This window comes from Clupea harengus, chromosome 20 (genome assembly GCF_900700415.2).
Source record: "Clupea harengus chromosome 20, Ch_v2.0.2, whole genome shotgun sequence".
Lineage (NCBI taxonomy): Eukaryota > Metazoa > Chordata > Actinopteri > Clupeiformes > Clupeidae > Clupea > Clupea harengus.
In genome coordinates, this window is record NC_045171.1 from 21,541,173 (window position 1) to 21,564,508 (window position 23,336).

General features: G+C 40.9%; 1 pseudogene; it reads right to left on the reverse strand.

The window, feature by feature from the left end:
* Nucleotides 1-398: 398 nt before the first annotated feature.
* Nucleotides 399-4,010, reverse strand: LOC122133834 (annotated as a pseudogene).
* Nucleotides 4,011-23,336: the final 19,326 nt, after the last annotated feature.

Below are 23,336 nucleotides of genomic sequence, written 5' to 3' on the forward strand. Positions count from 1 at the left end.
GATTCACCATCAACAAGTTACCTTAAACAACTTGTTCAACACACACTCCAACTATAAAATAATCTACAAATAAATAACAATTTAAATCAATATCAATATGACGAATGTTATTGGATATTGCAAAACAATGAAAAAGTCAGACTTCTGGGAAGGTTGTTTCAGTAAGTGGACAACCATAGTCTTAAGTCAATATCACAATACCTTTCAATAACCACCTAAGATGCCCAACCATGTTACAGAATCACTTGATGCATGATCAATTCAATTGTATTTATATAGTGCCAATAATGATTGGAATTGTCTCTAGGCGCTTCACAGAGCATCATTCATCAAGAATCCTTTGAAAGCCTTCCACCCTTTTCAACAGGAGAGGTGTGAAAGTAAGATACCTGTCTAACTCAGGTGAGTTCCAGGATAGCTCTCTTTCTCTCATGACCCTCTGTGTACATCTCCTCAGTGAAGCAATCTCCCCCATTTGCTGCCACCATCTCATCTATTTTCTCCACCAAACGAACAACTGAGTGTGGTCAGTGCTGTGGTTGTTAAATACATGGCATCGTCCACCTCAGCTCCGTATCACTTCCCTCAGTCCGGAACGACCATAGCGCACAGTCACTGATAGTCTGATCCCCAAGTTCATCAGCACGAGTGAACAGGACAATCATGTAGTCTGCAGCCCTTTCCCCAAAGATCTCCTGTAAGGCCCTGACTGCATTCTGCTCCTCCGTAGTGAAGCGGCCCACCTGAATCACCAGCAGGGATGTGTGGGGCCCTGGACATGAGTATTTAATGCACTTCACTATCTCATCTTTAACATCATCTGCATCTCTGTCAGTGTCTATATTACCAGGTGTATCAATCACCTCAATATTTCTGGGACTAACTATACTCTTTCTGGCACAAGTTTCTGTGACAGATTAAGCAGACGGCCATGAGATGAACTCGTCTCCCCAGATTGGTGTTCCCCACAGCACTCTTCCCCACTCCAGTCTTTGCAATCAGTAATCCTCAGGGGTTCACCTATAAACAACATACATCATATCAAAATACACAACGTATCACATTTACCTCAGTAATATATATTTTATAGGTTGCTAAACTGCTGCAGTAGCTGTAGCAGTGTTATTTAGATTTGATGTTAGATTTGCTCCAATTGCACATTTAGAGGATAAAGTTGAATTTGAAGAGAAGGGGAGAAGTTATTGTTCATTTTTAACTAAACCACGGAACAACAAACAAGGTTTACCTCAGATTTTGCTATATGGTTGTAACTTTATGACAAATACACAAATGTACACAGACATATTGAGGAACAAACTATTAAAAAGATAAAAAACCTACATATCTTTATGTGTGGAACAGCAAGAATACTCAGTATTCTCAACATCATAGCTATGGATGTCTGGCTAAAACCCTTATACTATCAACCTACTCACACAGACAAGTTGGAAACAGTTAAGCTTCTGAATGTCTAAAATGTAATTTGTATTAAATGTGTAGCATTATGCGATAAAAAAATCCTCAATCTCTAAATGAACCAAAATCAACAGTGAGTAGTAAACTGATACCTGTAGGGATAGATGGGGATAGGCGGGGTAGGCGGGGTTGATGAGGTAGATAACCAAGATGAACCTCCCATTTTCAGGTTAGGTGGGTTAGACGGGTTAGACAAGGTAATTGAGACAGATGATAACCTCCCATTTCCTCTCGGTGTCAGATGAACGTCTACACACAAATGAAACGGGTCTTGGTGTGCTGATCCTTTTTTTTTTTAATAATAATACTTCCTCAGCAGTATAAACTCTGTACTGCATGGTAGAACTCCAGTACTTCAGCAGGGCAGCCTGGAGAACACAGAAGTGCTCTTGGTCTAGAACAGCATCATGTCAAACAGTAAGTTTGCCTTCCTAATTATGGTGTTATTACTTATTATCATCTTCCATGATCACATGCTAATCTTGAATTAATCAATTTATTGAGAGAGTTTTTGTCTTTTTTGTGCTAACTAACATCCTTAATCATTTCCTTGCAAACACCACCAATAGTGTATTTGGCACTGACAAAAGCTAGTTAGCTTGCTAACTGATGTATTCTGACATTTGGTGAGGTCGCTTTTTTCTTCATGTGCAAACAAATACACCATGTGGACAAATCAGATTAGTTTTTTAAAATATCTTCAATGTGAAACATTCAAACAATACACAGACCTCTTTCTGTAAAAGAGTATATGCTTGTCAAACAGTCTAACCTGTCAGCAAACTCTCATTCTGTCATTATAACTATTTGCATTCCTCTTTTAGAATGCTTAAAGGTAACGTGTGTTTGTAGTGGCATCTAGTGGTGTGGTTGCTGAATTGCAACCAGCTGAATACAAATCTCTTGATATTCCATATTTGTTTGTTTTTAACTTCACTCAGAAGCAGAACTCAGAATGTTACAATGGAAAGTTTTAGTTGATTTAGTTGACACCCCAGACGCCTCAAACCTGAATGACACACACATGTTAGACTTCATGGCCCCCACCAACCCTGGCCCTCACCTCTTCCTGATGGTGCTGGAGGAGGGCAAGCAGCCAGAGGGAGAACTGAGAAAGTGGGAGGAGAAGACAGCTCTCACAACATGATCAATACAATCAATCAATTTTATTTAGACAATTTTATTGTTTTGGCGCTTTACAGAGCCCCCTGAACCCCCTTAGAGCACAATAAGTGATATACGTACATTCCGATTATAGTAGATTTTCTGGTTAATGCATGAGAAATCCATAAACCATGGACATAATCCATAAACAATCCATAATATCAACAAAGGCAATTGTTCCATATATAGTTTTAGAGATTTTTTTTCAAAAAGGAAGAGGAAGCAGATTGAATACAAAATGTATGGCCAAAATATTCATTTTTTCACATGATCAAAATGGCCATTGTTCCCATTTCCATATCAGTGACACTAAATTAAATTAATGATATTTCTAGGGCAGCAGCGACTGATAGATATCCTAACCGATACAGTCATCCTCGTGTCTTTGACAACATGATTCTCACAGTCGTCATCAGGAGTCTCCCAGTTCTGTTCCAGGTATGTCTTACTGTGGTTTCTTTCAGTCAGAAGTTTTATTTTACTGTCATTATTGTAGACAATGATATTCAGTTTGTCAGACATTGTCAGTGTTTGAAACATTACTATTAGCCTAGAATTATAGTTAGGCCACATTAGTAACATGGACAGGATTTACTGATCAAGAGAAAATGTATTTCAACGTTAATAACGTTACACGCAAGGTTATTCATAATGCGAGGCAGGCTTACTATATGGGCTTACTGTAATGTAAACCTGCACAGATAGCTGACCTAGTACAGACAACTGACAGGGTTAATGTCCCCCCAGAATATGATGTAGAGAAGAGTGGATGTGTTATCATTTAATTGCTGTGATGATTTAAAATAATCAATGTAATATAATTAGTTGTAATTCGCATAATACTCAGTCTAATGTTATAAGGGAATGTACTTGTGTGTTTATGGTGTCACTTAGTGTTTGCCAAAGAATTAATTACAAATCATGACATTTGTATAATCCCTATTGAATTGGTATATCAAAATCACACTTATTCTTCATGATGATACGTTCTGTTATACAAACATGTTACCTACACAAGAGGAAATAATCATTTACAAAATATGACATCCATCCGTCTTAAACAGTGTCATGAATTGACAGACTGGAGGGAAATGTGTTTGTATGTTGTGTGTTTGGGAATATTGTGTGTCATTAAGCCATTAGTTAATGAGATGTGTAAGGCTATGTAAGTGTGGCTGCTTCCCAACACAACTGTGGTTGCGTGTAAACTAATTAGCAATATACAAACATACACAATCACAATAATAAAATAAATAAAATATAACAAGACTGTGGCATAACTAATGTATATGTGACCTACTGGCTTTAAGGTCTTGGCTCTGAAGTGCTCGGGGGCCTTTCACACCAAGATATACCGGATGTCCAATCATACCTTTAACAGAGACAAGCGGGCGCTCACGCAGATACGCTGAATTATTGACAGAGACGTTGTATTTCAATAGAAAAATAAACAATATTAATTAATACATGGTTCAATGACAATAAAATACAGTTTAATGTTTCTCGCAGCTGGGGTAAAACCCTGTCAGGCCACATCATCATAAGTGGCCATCTGGCAAGACGGAAGGGTAATGGCTGCCACCAGAAGGGTAGGGGGCAGCTGTTGAGGGGGGTTACCTGTCCTGGAAAAGGAGTGAGACCAACACACCACCCGTGCTTTTGACTCTGGTGCCTAATCACACATCCACACACAACAGACCTAGGCACAGACATTGAAAAAAGGGATCACGCAAATGGTGAGGTGCACATTACCACTTTGAATACGGCATGCAGTGTGCAAGGAAGATGACTCAGATCCGGCAACCTGCCCCGTAGAACAGCTGCAACACTCTCTGTATTGTTATAGAGAGGAGAGGGGAAGAGGAGTTGGGGTTAAGCTGACTGGAACAGGGCAGAGTTAAATCTTTTAGGAGGTGTTTCTCCAACCGGGAAGAACACTGGGGAAGCCAGTACCGCACCTATTGCCTTAACACCGTGGTGGGGAGGGGACGACAATGAGGCAGTGATCACGCCTACACTTTGGCCATGTCAAACAAATACAAAAGCACAACAAACCAAATACTACTGAGGCAAAAGCTGAAATTATACTACATTTACACTAAGCAAAGCAGCGGACAAATCTTCCTGAAGGAAGAAACCAAAAATCAACATCTATTATGTACATGGTAATACATAATTAGCAAGTCTCAAATCGTCATAAACACATTAACATTGTCCCATGTTACCTCTATGCACATTTGACTGAGCAAACACTGAAAATGGGGCTCCCTGGCATCTCCCAACCCAAAGCTACATGAGAACACAAGCATATTTCACATACCCGTTACAACCTACATTCAGCTAATAACAGAGTTGAAATACAGGGGCTATGTGAAGGTGGAACAGTCAGTCACTTTGAGTTAGCAATACCTCCATGTGGAGCGTAGACACAAACATTGCCCTCTATTAACGTGAGCTATGCAGGAGATTGTACCTCAACCAGTCTTTCTGTTTACCACAAGCTCGCTCTGTGTCTTAGGTAGCGGACCCGCATACTACCCGGAAGCGTTTGGTGAACTGTAAACACCTGTTGCCAAACAGTCAATTTAGGCATGGATGATCCTACAGCTGGACGCTAACAGTGGAGATGAACCAGGGAGCACATACCTTTCAGCAGCAATAGCACGGCGAGAAAGAATGTGGAAACGCCAGAGACCTATCCTACCTGGTGTTATAGCCTATAGGAGCGGCACTTTGGCTAATCAATGAAGAGCCAAGGATCGCTACTTGGGGGCGTGACATATGGGGCGCCGTTTGTAAAATGTTGCAAGTTCGAAAATCCTGCTCAGTTTTGGTACATTTAGCATTATCATATGGAAAAAAAACATGACAATATTCAAATGTCACTTTTTCAAGCATTTAGAAAGAAATTCATGTAAATTCATGCGATAACTTTTCCAAGGATCATTTTTGGCAGTAACACAAAGTTGTTAAATAATATAAATCTTTCATCTAAATGTTAATGTTAAATGTAAATGTTAAATATAAATGTACATAGTGTATGACAGAGCAGGACAGAAGCTATAGTGGCTGCTGGGACACAATACCGTAATTCTGCCGGTTACATAAGAAAATGGTGTTAAAGAGAAAGTGAAAGGAATTAGCGGCCAAACCAGGGTATCAAGCAGGAACAAAAGAAAATGTGGACACTGAGGAAACACAGTTACCAGCCTCATACAAATGTTGTAAGTATGATTACTTGCTTCAACGAACCCTGCTTCAAAAGATGAGGTATAAAATTGATGTTGCAAAGTCATAGCCTACTTGTAGTAGGACACCGTTACTGTCGGCTTGTGTGCTGATATGAATCTGCCTAATGACCAGGGACGTGCGGTCATATGAGGCAGGTGAGGCAGAGCAGAGAATTATAAAATAAAATAAATATTCATATTTCTCTACTAATCTGTGGTATAGGTGTAATTTCTGCATGATTCCAATCATTTCGAGCATTTTTATAATCAAAATCGCTGAATTCGCTGAATTTGCGCATGTCCTATTCAAATAGACGGAAGAAAACAAGGGACGTGCGGTCAGGTTAGGCACCATGTATTGTCTATGGCATCGGTTCCCAAACCGGGGAACGCGTACCCCCAGGGGTACGCAAAGTGGTTCAGGGTAGTGATGGCAGCCTGACACTGAAGCGCCGGAACGTGCTTCATACCTTAACTACACCAACCATAAAACCACTGCTTCGAAGGTTGCTTTGGTACGGAAAAATCACGTGACATATTACGTGCAAAACAGCAACTGCTTCTTACTCCGAATGAACCAGCTGAGTGGTTCACAGCGCCACGCACGAAACAGTCAGTTGCCTCGTTTTGAGTCTGAATTGTAGCGCCTTCAAAGCATAAAAACTTCCGCGCACAACATTGCGTTTGGTTCATAGTAGCCTATCTCATTCTGTGACAGTCATTACGTTCGTATTGATTTATCATCATTATGAAAGCATCTAGGAAGAGAGGTCGTTCTGACATGTGTGAACACTTTATTCTGATCGCTCATGATAAGGTGCGCTGGCTGTTAAATATTTAGGCTATAGGAAAAGTAGACTATATCAACAGGCTCAGTCCAAAAAGTGTAGAACAAATAATGTTTTAAATCAAAATCTTTGACTGTTCCCTATCCAACATGGTTACACCCAACTTGTGCCATATTTGTCCAGCTCATCCTTTCCCCAAGCACTCTCTCTTCAATAACACAATATACAAAAAAGAATTAATCTTTATTTGTAAAAAAAAAAAATTATATCACAATCTTTGTATACGGGTGCATGTGTGTGTGAGAGTGTGTGTGAGTGTGTGTGTGCGTGGGGGGGGGGGGATTTGGTGCGTGCACACTAGATTGTCATTGTTTTAAAGATTCGTGCCACTGTCTGGCTGGGCTAATTTAGTTGCAGCCTTGGCACATCACCAGGAGAGGTCACTGTTACTGAAGCTTCAAGTAATGAACCGATTTTTGAAACAATGTGCCTAATGCCTCTGTCTCCAGGTCGTGCCGCTTTGCGCTGTACAACATCCGCAAAATCAGGCCGTACCTAACCCAGTATGCCACCCAGCTGCTGGTGCAAACCTTGGTGAGCTCCCGCCTTGACTACTGCAACGCCCTCCTAACGGGCCTGCCGGCTTGCGTGGTGAAACCACTACAGATGATCCAGAACGCGGCGGCGCGTCTGGTGTTCAACCAACCGAAAAGGGCACGGCAATCCAGACTATTTTCATTTGTAGTTCCACGTTGGTGGAACGAACTGCCTAGTACTACCAGAGCAGGGGCGTCCCTCTCTACCTTCAAGAAGCTTTTGAAGACCCAACTCTTCAGAGAGCACCTCCCCTCCTAACTGGCACCTGACTAGCGCTTAACTTGCACTTCAGCAGTTACATTCCTGCACTTCTTTTTCCTTTTTTCTAGGTCGTTGTTTTTCTAATTCTCATGTAAAGTAGTATTTATTGTTACACCATGCTTTTTATTGCTCTTAGCTTGACTGTTCTCTCCCTTGTACGTCGCTTTGGACAAAAGCGTCTGCTAAATGACTAAATGTAAATGTAAATGTAAATCTAATGGTTCAATGCTTCACCAAAGCTTCATTTGCCCATCACTAGTTCAGGGGGTACGTGGGGAGAAAATTTCCGCGATAACAGAAAACGGACGGAATTCGCAGAATGTAGGCCTACTGTTTGAAACAGAATTGTAACTTTCAGACGGAAACATCATTTTGTGCATCAAAATCGCCCAAATTCCCCTGTATTTTGTCCTGCAAGGCTGTATTTCTTTCTTATAAACACAACAACGATCGCAACGATGAACAAGCATTAATTAGAAAACAAAACCACTGAGAAAATGTCACGTCTGTGCTGAACTCAGGACTGTAAAAAGTTTGGGAACCACTGGTCTATGGGAGCTAGTGAGGCTGCCTCACCTAGGATTGCGCAATCGCTCCAAACTGGGTTTTGCGCATGCGTGCGCATGCGTAGAACCTTTGAGCTGAGCTCAAAACGCATTGAAAAATCATGTAGGTGAGGCACACAGTACCTCTGCCTCAATGAAGGGGGCGTGCGAGAGCGCACATAGACATATATATGTCTATGAGAGCGCACCTGTCGGGGTTATGCTGGGGAACGTTCCTCTTCTTCTACACTTCTGTGGAATGGAAGATTTTATTGCTAAGCTGAAGCAGTTCTCAAAACCGGACTTTCAGTCCAAACGTGAAATGATTAATAATGGGAGACCCATGCCGGAGCTAAAAGGTATGCTTCAAGCGACGGGACAGAAGATAACTTGATCGACTTCTCACATTCAAAGCCAAATTCCTTTGAACATGTTTGGAACCTCAAGAATACATTTGGTTTTGAACTTACAGCGGCAGCTCCGTTGATTTCCCATTATTTCTCTTGGGATTGTTTTATGTCTATGTGAAGCCATTTAACATCACACAAGTGGTTGTGATCACTTTGAACCCAAGACTGCTTTTTATTGGTGAGCTAATTTTGGAAATTAAACTTAAATTGTAGGTAAATTGTGTTTCCTGGTTGCATTCGTTATCCTGTTGCTACGTTAGCTAATTAGCTAGCTAAGGACACTTAATAACCTTACGAGTTAATCAGAAGAGTTCAATTTGCATGAAATGATAGCTGGTTATCTAGCTGATGTTATAGTCTCCTCGATTTAACTATTAAAATTATAATGGGAAAAGGTAGAAACCTTTTCATATTCATATTCATGAGTGCATAATATTTACACATGAGTTCATCACAAGCTAGCAGCTGCCTACTGTATGCACCTTACCTATGTGTGTGTAAAGAATGCTGATATGAAAAACAACCAGTAGTCAATGTGAAAGCTGCCAATTGAATGGTGACCTTAGATACTCTATTGGGTTTATGTATTTGTAAATTTGACTCTGAAAGAATCAGTGCCTCACCAGCCACGAACCTCACTGCACGTCACTGCTAATGACAGCCTACCATTATAAAAAATATGAAACCAGAAAGGCAGAGGACAACACAATTTGTTGTTAAAATGATTTAACGTTTGATAGAAAGATCCCTAATTGTTGTGTCTTTGGGTTAAAACGTTTAATTGTCGGTATTTTCGCATAGGTAGATCAAGAAATATCTTCCGTGTGTGAAAGGCAGATCAAAGTACCAAACCCTGTAACTTTTTAAATACAGTGTGTCTTGATTGCTGAAAAAGAATACAAATTCAGACTATGAAGAGATGGATGGCGATATTCACCCTGTAATGCTGTTCTGTCATCTGTTCAAATTGTACTGTTGTTGGTATTTACAAGGTTTTTGCAGGCCTTACATAGTTATCTTGCTAGTTGTCCACGAAACAGCACACAGGTTGTAATTTCAAAGAAACACTGCTGCAAACCATTGCATTGTATCAAATGAAATAGAACGACTTAACAGAGGCACTTCATGTCACTTCATGTCTCTCCTTCACAAGAACTGCATGACTGCCTCTGCTTCATAATGTAACGACCTGTATGAGTTAATGTGTTCATGTTCATGTTCATTGGATTGTCTGTGCCTGTGTCCTTGCTCTCTGTCAGCCGCTGCAGCTCATGTACGGGTTGCCATGCACTGCGGGGGGCTGGCAGAGTAGCCGGGGGCACCTTGATAAGAAAACCAGATACTTGTGCTTGTGGTTCTGTGTGCATCAGCCACAGTATGTAATGTGTCCGTAGCCGGTGTTATAACGGCCTTGATCATATACATTGAAGTAAACCCTCTCCTGTAGTGACTGAGATCGTTACAATACTGTTAATTAAAATATCAACGCTAATTGAATCAAAACAAATGCACATGTCCACTACTTGTTTTTATTTATTATTTTGTATTTACTCATTATAATATTATGTCTCTTGTTAGTGTGGGACTGGTTCTCTGTAATGTGGAACTTGATCCCTCTCCTGTGGTGGAACTCATCCTCTCTCGTACACAATGATAATTCGGTCATTCTCGCGCAGTAACTGGGTTTCTGTCACGCTCTAAAAGGTCCTTCAATCTCTCTCGCGCGCATCTTCAACATCTTCTCGTGTACATTCGTTTCCTGTCGTCTTTTTCTCTCGGCTTTTGTCGGGTTCCGCGCGAAAGTGAAAGGAATTAGCGGAGGCCATACCAGGGCATGAATATAATATGATAACTTGCTTCAAAGAATGAGGTCTAAATTGATGTTGCGAAGTCATAGCCTACTTGTACTATGTAGGACTCCGTTACTGTCATAGGCCTATGCTGATATGAAGGAAACTACGTAGAAGCTAAAGTTCAGAGTGAAATACTGATTTAATCTCCGCTGAAAAGCGATTATATAAACTGTGGTATTGTTTAGGACCTTGATCCCACTTCCCCCCAACTTTCATACCTTTTGGCAAAGTAAGCATATTAACTGTCTTTCTCTTATCTCCAGATAAAGACGTTTGTCGGGGCTGACCTTAAGATGCCTGTACGTGACTGCAGCCACTCTGGTCTCTGAAACAATGTCAGGACAGGGTGAGAGAAGAACTGCATCTGAAATGAGTCACTCCAAGAAGCATTCTGACACTGAAAGGTGAGATGTAGTCTAGAGATGTGCACAGAATGGTTTTCTCCACGTGTCTGCACCAGCAACGTTTGTGCACCCATATTCAAAAACATAGTGACGGTACGAGCTTATAACACAGCCTTTTGTACCGATCATACAGGCTCCAGACCTGCATAAACAAACACACATGAATAAGGTGTGGCCCAAACGGGCCAAACACAAGGACCACTCTTGGCCTCTTGGATGAAATTCAGTACAGGAGGCTCTGCTGCTCCATAAGTGTGTAGTCAAAAGACAAAGAAGAGCAAGAACACAGGAAGATAGTAAATTATTTTACAAGTAAGGGCATCAAAGAAAACCAGAGCAGGTAAATAACCAATATTGGGCTTCTTTTAATTCAGCAATGGAACAACTTTCTATAAACAACCTCAGGGGGCCAAACTATACTTTTGTAAGCTTCACTTTGTAGTCTCCTCTTATGGGTTATTCTGACTATAGATTCCCATTCAAAAATAGAATGTTATCTGCCTGAATCAGACTGGAGACGTGCACTGAACACCTTCTCAGATGTAGCACTGGTGGTAGGAACACAGAGAATGGATCAGGCCTGTTGGGGCAGCACCACAACCTTGTTTAGTCATAGTAAAACCAGTAGGCAGCCTTCATGCAGTTGGGACAGCACCAGGAACCCCTCTGTGAAACTTACACCATGCTACGTAGACAACCATATGAGCAAGTTAAACCAGCAGGCTGATTGGATGTTGGTGGCCATATATTATTTTATGAATATCATAACATGATCTGTTGGGAACTTTCAACAAAATGTAAAATGCAAAGTCTCATTTTATTGGGATTGAATGGTTGCGAAGCATTTCTATTTTTTCCCTGTTACATCACCACTGAATATTTAAACTTTACCATGTTTTACATTCTGTGTCAAAGGCAACTATTACAGACGTATCTCAAATTTGATCATGATCATCCATATGCAAAAAATAGTGACACAGCTCGTAACACGGCTTTTGTACAAATCATACATGCTCCAGACTTGCAAAAACAAACACATAGTGAACTTCAGACTCCATATATTATTTTAAGTCTGGTTGTATGATGATACTTTAAATGGCCTGGACAACTTATTAGTTGTAGGTTCCAGCAAAAAGTTAAAACGATGGAAAACCAAAACAGTTTTCAAATACTTGTGATTTAAGTTATATGTCAGTATAGGAGTGTTAGGAAGAGATACACGTGTTAAACATTTCCATTGCAATAGCTCATAAAAATGGTATAATTTGGAGAGTTCATAAATATTGGATAAATATTGAATTTTGATAGATTCCTCATGAGGAGGCCTATCAATTAACTACTGATATATATATTTTTAAATATCATAAGATTATCTGTTGGGAACTTTCAATTAAATGTAAAATCCAAAGTGGATTGTTTTTGGATTGAATGGTTGAGAAGATGTAGGCATTTCCCTGTTATATCAACCGAAGAGGGCACACGTCACCCTGCTACTGATTGAGCTCCACTGGCTGGCTGTAGCTGTTCGCATTAAGTTCAAGTCACTTATGCTTGCTTACAGAGTGATTGCTGGTTCTGCTCCCACCTATTTAAATGCTCATGTAAGGGCAAATGTTACCCCCAGGATGCTGCGCTCATCTAATGGGCATCGTTTAGCACTGCCGTCTGTGCAAGCACGGCAATCTAGACTATTCTCATTCGTATTTCTACTTTGGTGGAACAAGCTGCCTAGCACTACCAGAGCAGGGGCGTCCCTCTCTACCTTTAAGAAGCTCTTGAAGACCCAACTCTTCAGAGAGCACCTCCCCTCCTAACTTGCACTTCTACTAGTACTTAACTTGCACTTACAGCAGTTACATTCCTGCACTTTTTCTCAATTTCTTATGTAAAATAGTATTTATTGTTACACTAGGTCTCTATTGCTCGTAGCTCGATTGTTCTCTCCCTTGTACTGCTAAATGACTAAATCTAAATCCATATCACCACTGAATATTAAAACTTTATCATGTTTCAGGTTCTGCCTCCGATGATCTGCCAAAACATAGTTCTAGGCTTATACATTTATTTACATAATGTAAATATAATTTATTCAGTATAAAATAATTACAAAAAAGGTTCTAGGAGTATCAGATACTATGAGTTGGGCATTCATTTGATTATAAATATACAGGTATCATGTAAAGAGTGAGGGTTATCCCGTAGATTAGGAGAAAGATCTGCCACTAACTGCGCCCTTCTGGGTAGTGAAAGAAGGTATGCAAGGGTGAGGCAGACTATTCACTATTAGCAGGCTGCTTCGGTACTTCAAGGCAAGACATTTTCAGACCTTGTATATCAGCAGCTGAGTTCTGTAATCACAATGAAATCGAGATAACCAGTGTAAACTTCATAATATCAGAATAATGTGTTCCCACTTTCATATTCTTGTAATTGTTTTTATTTTTTTTACATCCAGCCTATGGTGTATTGCAGTAATCTAATCTTAACGTTATAAATGCCTGAACTAACTTCTGTGCATCATGCAAGGACAAAATGGTCCGTATCGGTTTATTTGAAAATGAATGGCTTTTTTGGAGATGAAAGGAGAATGATCTAGCTACATTCCTAATTTGGGTTTATTTGAAAACTCAATAATAGAATAGATTAGGGGGGAGCATGTAACTTTGGGAGGTGGCAAGGCCAAAATAATAAACAAGGCAGTAGCTAACTTAGAATCCTACTGACTGAGGTTCTGCGGAGTTGGGAGGCCATCCTAAATGGCTCCAACAATGAATTGAATCCATAGCCTGCAGTTCTCTCCTTGCCTGAGAACAAGAATGGAAATTAGACAAGCAGCGACTTCTCAGGCAAAGCTGGTTACCACCTGCCTCCTCTCATTGCCTAGTAGTCAATTTAGCCAATGTAGCAATGTAGTTTGAAGGAGAGCGTTCCCATGCTGTCCAACTGTCACCTAGCCCAAACCCTGCTCTCCCACTCTGTACCTGCCCAATGATATCCTTATGCTGTAATGCCCCTTGTGCATGTTGAACCGGGTTCCACTTCCTCCCTGTTTTTACAGTTGGAGCAGTGTTTTTTACTGCTAGATCCTTAGACTGTGATAAAGTCATCTCCAGGCTGGTCTTAGCACATTTGAACTCCTCAACCAACCTCACTGATAGAAACCCTTCTACATTTGCTAGATTTCACTTTCATTGCTGCTGATGTAAGTGTTCATTAGTGAGTGTGCTCCTGTATTTATGTACAGTATGTTGAGGTATGCACGCTCTTGTTGTGTGGCTGATCTAACTATTACACTGCATGTTGCTTGGTATGATGATTGCAGATGGTTTATTTTTCTGGCCCTTACGTCAGAGTTCTGGGGGTATGCTTTGTATTATAGTGACGTTTCACGTTACCACTTTTGACAAGGGCAACCGTCTCGTTGCAGATTAAACACATCGGTTTTGTGCTCCCCACAGGCAGCACAAATGCATACTTGTCAGTCCACTCTGTTTTAAATTAGTGATTTTTGGAATCAACTTCAATCAACCAACTCGCTTGGATCATGATTAAATTAGAATGTTGATTTTGGCTTCGGTCCAAATTTGATTGCGTCTGGGTCCGGATCCGGACCGGGGTCCGCCTATTGAGTACCCCTGGCATAAACTAAAGGTTACTACTAAAGTTATCTATGGAGATCCTAGAAAACAAACCCAGAATAGATTTACTAAAACAAGGGAAAACTAGCGTGCAGGGGCGCGGAGCTAGACAGAGAATGTCACTCAAGACCTAGGGTCGTAATCGCAGAAGTCGGGGGGAACGCTTGAGTGGAATCCAGGTGACGTGGAGATCGCTGAAGCGGATGATCAGGATACTAGGGTTGTAACCACGGAACTTGAGGAGAGCGCTGGAGTGGAATTCAGTTGACGTGGAGATCGCTGTAGTGGAATCCAGGGGACGAGGAGATCGCTGAAGCAGATGACCAGGAGGCGGAATCCTGGGAACGCTGGACGTGTCAGAAGCTGGCTGTCTTGGGACATAGCTTCTTCCATTGAGCGATGTGGCCAGACAGGGAAGTGAGGAGTATATGTAAGGAAGTGTCAGGTGTACGTGATTAGTGATCAGGAGTAAATTAATGTAAATTAAGTGCAGCTGGGAGTGTGAACTTGACTGAGGCAGGTGCAGGTGATGGGGGGGATTGGAACGGTGATTGCAGCTGTCAGTGTGCAGAGGTGTGTGTGTTGAATTTGACAAGGGGGGCATGACCGGAGCTGAGTTCAGGGCAGACGTGACACCATGCATATTAATATATTAATATTCTCTCCTCCTGTGACGGTAGCCTTACACCATCCCAAGCTGGAGGCACCACAATTTCAGTTTACCAGGCAAGAAAGCCTTATCAGTAGTACTGATGGTATTGATAGCCTTAACAATAATTTTTCTAATCTCTGAAACATCTCGGTCCCTCAATGTAGAATTGTACCACTTGCCTAAACTCTTCACATGTCATGTGTATATCTTAATCCTGTAGAACACCTGTCTCAAACTCAAATCCGGCCCGCCAGCTCCTCAGAATGTTGCAAAAAGTTCCATTGATTTGAATGGGCCACGGTGTAATTTTATTTGGTAATGTCTATCAGAGCTGGCCTACCGCGGCTGCCGGCACCACTTATACGGCAAGTCCCACAATGCACTGCAATCGCGTTGGTAGTCTACGTCAATTTAGGCCCGCAAGCACGAGCCCTTGCCCCACCGTCTGCAGCCTCATCACCTGAAGTCAAAGTTTAGCTTGCGGCCTGTCTGCCAATATTGGCAGAATATATGTTTAGCGGCAAACCTGTTTATCTTATGTTTGGAGCCGATGTGGCTGTAATGAAAGAATATAATTTAAGACGGCACTATGAAACGAAACACCAAGACAAGTACAAACATCTGGACATGAAACAGAAGCTCCAGAAGGAAGAGGATTCGAAAAGATCGCTGGTGTCACACAGCAGACTGTGTTCGTAAAAGCAAAGTGAGGCTGCTGTGAAGGCAAGCTTTATTGTAGTATTGTAGTAGCGGAGATCCCTAAAGCAGGCCGACCCTTTACCGAGGGTGAATTTGTCAAAACTGCATGCTAAAAGTTTTCTTTGTGCCTTGTTTATTGAACCTAGTGTATGTGCATAGTTTGGGGCCTAGCTTGGGCCTAAAAGGTGCTGGTATTTGGGTCTAAATCGGCCAAGTAGGTGCCCAGGGTGCAATCTTACTTGAGTTACTGTGGGTACTGGCTGTATTGTGATTTCTTTTTGTTTTGTTGGCACATGTGTAGGGGTTACTGGAGAGAGTCCCCTTTGTGTGTTGTAAATATATATATATATATATATATATATTTGTAGGTGAATTTGGTACCAGCCTCACATGGGAGTACCAGACTATTTAGGTACCTTACCCTGTGAGCAGGCGCCGGGTAAATGTGGGTGCAATTGTGTGTAAATTGTGATACCGTCTGCACGAGGGCCACCAAGACACATTGGTACTATCCTGACAGTAGCACGAATATGTTGGTACTCTCATACAATTGGATAGGCATAAACCATTCACCACAAAGGCAGATCAATTAAGTTGAACACCTAGGGGGCGCCACACAAAGTGTAGTGTCCTCCATAGTGGTCAAAATAAAGATAACCCACAAATCAGTCTCATAAAATATATTAAACTATTAATTTGGAACTCTGATTAATAACTAAATGAATAACTACAACAAAAGTTACCTTATTAATAGCAAGGTTGAAGGTCATTGGAGTTCTGAATAGAAGAGGTTGGCAGCATTCTTTCTTGTGTAACTTTAAGTAGACCAGCGTATTTAACACCATGATGAGCAGTAACACACAATATGCAATCTAGTTAAATGTAACTAACTAATGAATTGAAGGAGTGTGTGTATGTGTGTGAGAGAGAGAGAGAGTGTGTGTCAAGGTTATTATCGTTAACGAAAACTAACGAAAAAACAAAAACGAGGTGTGATTTTTTTTTTCGTTAACTGAAATAAAAATAAAAACGAGGCTTTACAAAAAAACGATAACTAACTGAAACTGTATTGTGTCTTTACAAAACTAACTAAAATAAAATAGAATTATAGAGAAAATGTTCTTAGTTTTCGTCTTTGTCATAGATGGCCTTAGTTTATCTTCCGCTGTACCACTTTTAGTACACGCTGTCGGCAGAGATAACTTATTTCCTAAAGGATCCGTATTGAAACCGGAAGTCGTCACTTTACTCTGGTCTCTGGTTGGATACAACTTGTCACATGTCCTGAACAGAAATGGACAAGGACCTTTGATTTATTCTTTAGGAACCATGTCGATGCCTGACTTTTAATGTTGTGTCACGTTAACATTAATAGCGATTGAATTACACTTGTGTCGGTGTAATCGCTAGCGGTAAATAAACATTAATAACTTGAATGACTGATTAAGGATATATGTTACACATCACAAACACATACAATCGATGGGTTTTGGGGGGAATGAGGTAATTGGTTAGCTTAAATTACAGTATCTTAGGCGGGCTAATTGACCTAGCTAGCTATTCAGTGTTTGGGCTGGTTAGCTCAAGCTAGCACTCTCACAGTATCTTACGCGAGCTAATTTACCTAGCTAGCCAGCTAGCAATTTAATTACACTTGTGTCGGTGCAATCGCTAGCGGTAAATAAACGTAAATAACTTGAATGACTGATAAAGGATATATGTTACACATCACAAATACACACAATCAATGGGTTTTGGGGGAAATGAGGTAATTGGTTAGCTTAAATTACAGTATCTTAGGCCAGCTAATTGACCTAGCTAGCTATACCGGAATTAACAGTGCTAGCTTTGTGTTTGGTCATATAGCTTCGTAAAAGTTCGGTTAACAAGTCACTTGTGTGTTTAGTTGTATGACTTCGTAAAAGTTCGGTTAACAAGTCAATTGAGTATTGAGCCGTATAACTTCACAAAAATAATAATAATTTAAAGAAAACCGATCGTTTGAATGTCAGGCGATCAACATAATTTCTCAACGAAAAAGTAAAGGTCTCTTTATTAGCCAATCAAACGGAGTAAATCACCCACTTCCGGTTTCAATACGGATTCTCTGGTCAACACCTTATCTCTGCCGACACATGCCCTTCACCTGGTGTCATGGCGGCAAAAGTCGGGAGAAAGCGACAGAGTCCTATTTGGGATTACTTGGAACAGTAACGTGCGGTGAGGTTCGTGGCTGGTGAGGCACTGACTCTTTCACAGTCAGATTTACAAATATATAAACCCAATACAGTATCTTAAATCACCATTCAATTGGCAGCTTGCACATTGACTACTGGTTGTTTTTCATATCAGCATTCTTTACACACACATAGGTAAGGTAGCTACATACAGTTGGCAGCTGCTAGCTTGTGATGAACTGGTGTTAATATGTGTGATTATGCACTCGTGAATATGAACTCTTACGAAGTTGCACAGGCACCTTGAGGGTTTCTACCTATTCCCATTATAATTGTAAGAGTTAAATTGAGGAGACTATAACATCAGCTAGATAACTAGCTATCATTTCATGCAAATTTAACTCTTCCATTTAAATTGTCTGTTTTTAAGTGTCCTTAGCTAGCTAATTAGCTAGCATAGCAACTAGATAAGGTAGCCACCAGGAAACACAACTTTAGCTGCAATTTAAGTTTAATTTCTCAAAATCAGCTCACCAAAGTGATCCCAACCACTTGTGTGGTGTTAAATGGCTTCACATAGACATTAAACAATCCTAGGAGAAATAAAGGGAAGTTAACGGAGCAAGGGCTTTCTCTGATTTCAATGTAATGTTAGCGAATGAGGGGTGAGAAGCCCTTCCCCTTGCTAATATTTAGTCTCCGCTGTACGTCCAAAACCAAATCTATTCTTGAGGTTCAAAATATTTTCAAAGCAATTTGGCTTAGGATGTGGGAAGTCGATCGAGTTATCTTTTGTCCCGTCGTTTGAAGCATACATTTTAGCTACGGCATTGGTCTCCCATTATTGACCAATTCATGTTTTGATTGAAAGTCCAGTTATGAGATGTTTTAGCTTAGCTATAGAATCTTCCATTTTCGTAGTCAAGGTCAAATATAAGAAGAGTAACGGCAGAACAAGCATAAACGCGACCGGTGGGCTCTCGCATGCTCCCTCCATTGAAGCAGAGGTACTGTTTGCCTCCCCTCCGTGCTTTTTCACTGTGGTTTTACGTCAGATCAGCAAGACTAAATAGGTTCTACGCATGCGCTCAACCCAGTTTGTGAGGGATTGCGCAATCTGAGATGAGGCACAGCTAATTAATATATGAAATTGAACAACATGAACACATATACGGATAAAATAAATCAACAAGGATAGCAAAACAGATTGATAAGCATAGAATGAGAACAGCAGAAACGCAGGCAGGACGTCAGGCGGCGAAACAGATCACAGTGACATGGGCTTTTTTTTTGTTTTCGTTTTATGTGAAGGCTGAGTTATTCATAACATTTTATTCAGTCTTACTTGTGGTCCTTTTGTAATACCAACAGGTACACTTCGTTGTGGATAAGTAAATCCTATGTACTGTTCCCGCTACGTGTTTAGCATAACATAGCATAACTAGCTATGTTTCTAGATAACGGTCTAACAGCTGATGCCATTCCCACGAGACGAACATTTGAATGATGTCAAAGTAAAAGTCCTACACTAGCCCTCCTAACGGGCCTGCCGGCTTGCGTGGTGAAACCACTACAAATGATCCAGAACGCGGCGGCGCGTCTGGTGTTCAACCAACCGAAGAGGGCACACGTCACCCCGCTTCTTATTGACCTCCACTGGCTGCCTGTAGCTGCTCGCATTAAGTTCAAGTCACTTATGCTTGCCTACAGAGTGCTTGATGGTTCTGCTCCCACCTACCTAAATGCTCTTGTAAGGGCAAATGTTACACCCAGGATGCTGCGCTCTTCTAGTGAGCGTCGTTTGGCACTGCCGTCTGTGCAAGCACGGCAGTCCAGACTATTCTCATTTGTAGTTCCACGTTGGTGGAATGAGCTGCCCAGCACTACCAGAGCAGGGGCGTCCCTCTCTACCTTTAAGAAGCTTTTGAAGACCCAACTCTTCAGAGAGCACTTCCCGTCCTAACTGGCACTTCGACTAGTGCGTAACTTGCAATTACAGCAGTTACACTTCTGCACTCTTTCTTTCTTTTTATTTCATTTTGTTATATTTCTAATGTAAAGTAGTATTTATTTATTGTTACACCAGGTTCTATTGCTCGTAGCTTGAATATTCTCTCCCTTGTACGTCGCTTTGGACAAAAGCGTCTGCTAAATGACTAAATGTAAATGTAAATGTATACTGTGTTCGTTTCCATAACAACAATACAGGCAATATACATTTTCTGACCTATATAAGCAGAGGGCAGAACAGCCTATTTTGCTACATTTTTGTAGTCCTGGTAATCTTTTGTTTGGCATGTTAGTAAGGTTATTTAGAGGACCATTTCTCAATGGTTTTGTTCTTTAAAGAATGTTTGTTTATTAATTATTTATTTTTCAACAAATAACTCTATTATAATTGTAATTACAAAGAGGGAAATTTGCAACTTTTTATCGCGACTTTCAATTGCTCACACAATGTCATCGCAACAAACACCTAAAAAACACAGCAACTTTCAACGCAACTTTTTGGAAAAGCCCCAGCGAAATCAGTAATTTTAGGCCGCAATTATCACAAAAAAGGCCCGCGAAATCCTGGGGGGACTGCCTAATGTCCTTTCAGTGTAGTGATAATTAAGATTGGCCTAAAGCGAGAAGGAGCGCAATTTCTCTTTCTATAAATGGAATAATTCCGTAAAATATGGATTTCAATATCACTGTTCAGTAAATGTTTTGCTGCTAACATGTGAAAGAGGGAGAGAGACCCATTCTACATGGCAGAGTTACTCTACACGTTACTAACTTCCAGAATGATACAAATGTATCCCCATGTATAGACTGCACCTGAATGCTAACTGCAGGGCTGCAGAAATGTGACAATCACCCAATGAACCGTGGTTAAGAGACCGTGGATAAGAGACCAGAGTCACCTACACAGAGCTGTGTGTCCATGATTGTAATTTCTTGACATGTGGACAGGCCTTTGAGGGTGGGCCGACGCCTCATTTGGGTTTGGCTGATCAAAAAGGAAGGCTTTCTGCCTCTTCCTTCTTTGAAATGTAACCTGCATCTTGGTTTTCAACATCTGGCAGGCACATCTGATCTAATCTCTACCAAGTTTGGCAGCATAACATTGACCACTCGATTAGTAAATTGACCGATCATTTAACTCAAAACAATATGATAACAAATGGCTAAGTAGGCTATTTAGCTATGCTCAGCGCCACACAGACAGTGAATAAAGTAATCCTGTAGCCTATCATTCATCTGGGCCTTATTGCGCAAACAAAAAAGTAATATAGTTTTGCATGTTACAGCATAGTACTCCCTGAGATAAGACCACTGATCAACGCAACGTTCTCCCATTTACTGTTCTAAAATAGCCTAACGTCTCTCAGTATAGCGATAATTAAGCTAGGCCTAAAGTGAGAAAGAGCACAGTATTTCTTTCTACAAATGGAATAATTCCGTAAAATATGGATTTCTTTTTCACTGTTCATTAAATGTTTTGCTGCTAACATGTGAAAGAGGGGGAGAGACCTATTGTACCTGGCAGAGTTACTGTGCACGTTACTAACTTCTAGGCAGGGAAAAATGCATCCCCATGTGTAGACTGCACCCTAGGGTTAACTACCGGGCTGCAGAAATGTGACAAAATCAACGTATAAACCGCGGTTAATAGTCAGGAAATCACGGTAACGCACAGCTTGTTGCCCTATGAAATGAGGGGCCCTATGTCTTAACCCACTAAAACACACTATGGATCTCAAATGGTTCTTTCTGTTCCTTAGTGTCACAGAGAAGAGACCAGAGTCACCTACACAGAGCTGTGTGTCCATGAAGAGTGATTCATCAAAGGACTTCAACCCACCCAACTTCAGAGAGGGAGAGCTGCCCTCTGAGCAAAGGTATTTTGAGCTACTCCTACTATCTCATCCCCACATTAATGTATTTTCTTCATAGGGCTGGTCATATTCTGACTGCATGTTCAATATAACAGCAACAAAAACACTTATAATGAACCATCCAATGAATTTCTTCATCTCTTAATACAGTGTATCATTTAAGGCTTGTTCATATTTGTAACCTATTTGTAAAATTAAAAAAGGCTGACGGTTGCTCAAAAGCTAACGTGTGATTTCCATACTCATACGGTCAGCTGGGTTCAATGGAGCTGCTGGGTGAAGCGATGACATCATAGTATTTCATGCCATTAGCACCGATGTCTCAGAGCACAAACTGAGTGCGACTTATGCCAACAATAAAGTAACTTGTCGCTCGCAGTACATGTCAGAGAGACACTGTGAAATTGCCCAGAAGCATCGGGGTCAATGGTGTGGCGTTTTCTGAGTAGAACCTAACTCCGAACAGGATATTCAGAGTAATTTAAGCTCCTTTACTCAAGACTCAACCGAACAGATTAGCTTTGACTGTGCTGTGCGACTCCTTCTTCTCATACAGACATATGAGGCTTTGAAGGGGAACGCTCCTATATGTGCTTCTACCATGTCAGTGTTTGAATTATATGTTGGGGAGTTCAATATCTTATGTGAGCCTTTGGGCCCTTATTTGACAGATGTGCACTGCAGGTTCTGACGCGCAACAAAGAATGGCATGGCGTGAAGCTATTTGGATTATTCCGGCAGTTTCATTTTGTAATTTCTTGACATGTGGACAGACCTAAGCGCCTTTGAGGGCGTACCGATGCCTCATTTGGGTTTGGCTGATTTCTGCCTCTTCCCTCTTTGAAATGTAACCTGCATCTTGGTTTTCAACATCTGGCAGGCACATCTGATCTAATCTCTACCAAGTTTGGCAGCATAACATTGACCACTCAGTTAGTGAATTGACCGATCATTTAACTTAAAACAATATGATAACAAATGGCTACGTAGGCTATGCAGCCATAATCAACGTCACACAGACAGTGAATAAAGTAATCCTGTAAGCTATCATTCATCTGGGCCTTATTGCGCAAAACAAAAAAGTAATATAGCTTTGCATGTTAGCATAATACTCCCTGAGTTTAGACCACTGATCAACCCGACGTTCTCCCATTTACTGTTCTAAAATAGCCTAACGTCTCTCAGTATAATGATAATTAAGCTAGGCCTAAAGTGAGAAGGAGCGCAACAGAGACAGTGAATGAAGTAATCCTGTAGCCTATCGTTCATCTGGGCCTTATTGTTCAACAAAAAGAGTAATATAGTTTTGCATGTTACAGCATAGTACTGACATCTCTCAGTATAATGATAATCAAGCTAGGCCTAAAGTGAGAAGGAGCGCAATATTTCTTTCTACAAATGGAATCATTCCTTAAAATATGGATTTCTTTTTCACTGTTCATTAAATGTTTTGCTGCTAGCATGTGAAAGAGGGAGATGGACCCATTGGCCCTCATTCTCGAACATTTTCTGAAGTTTCTTCTGAAATGTTTCTTACGGGCTTCGGAAAAACAACGTA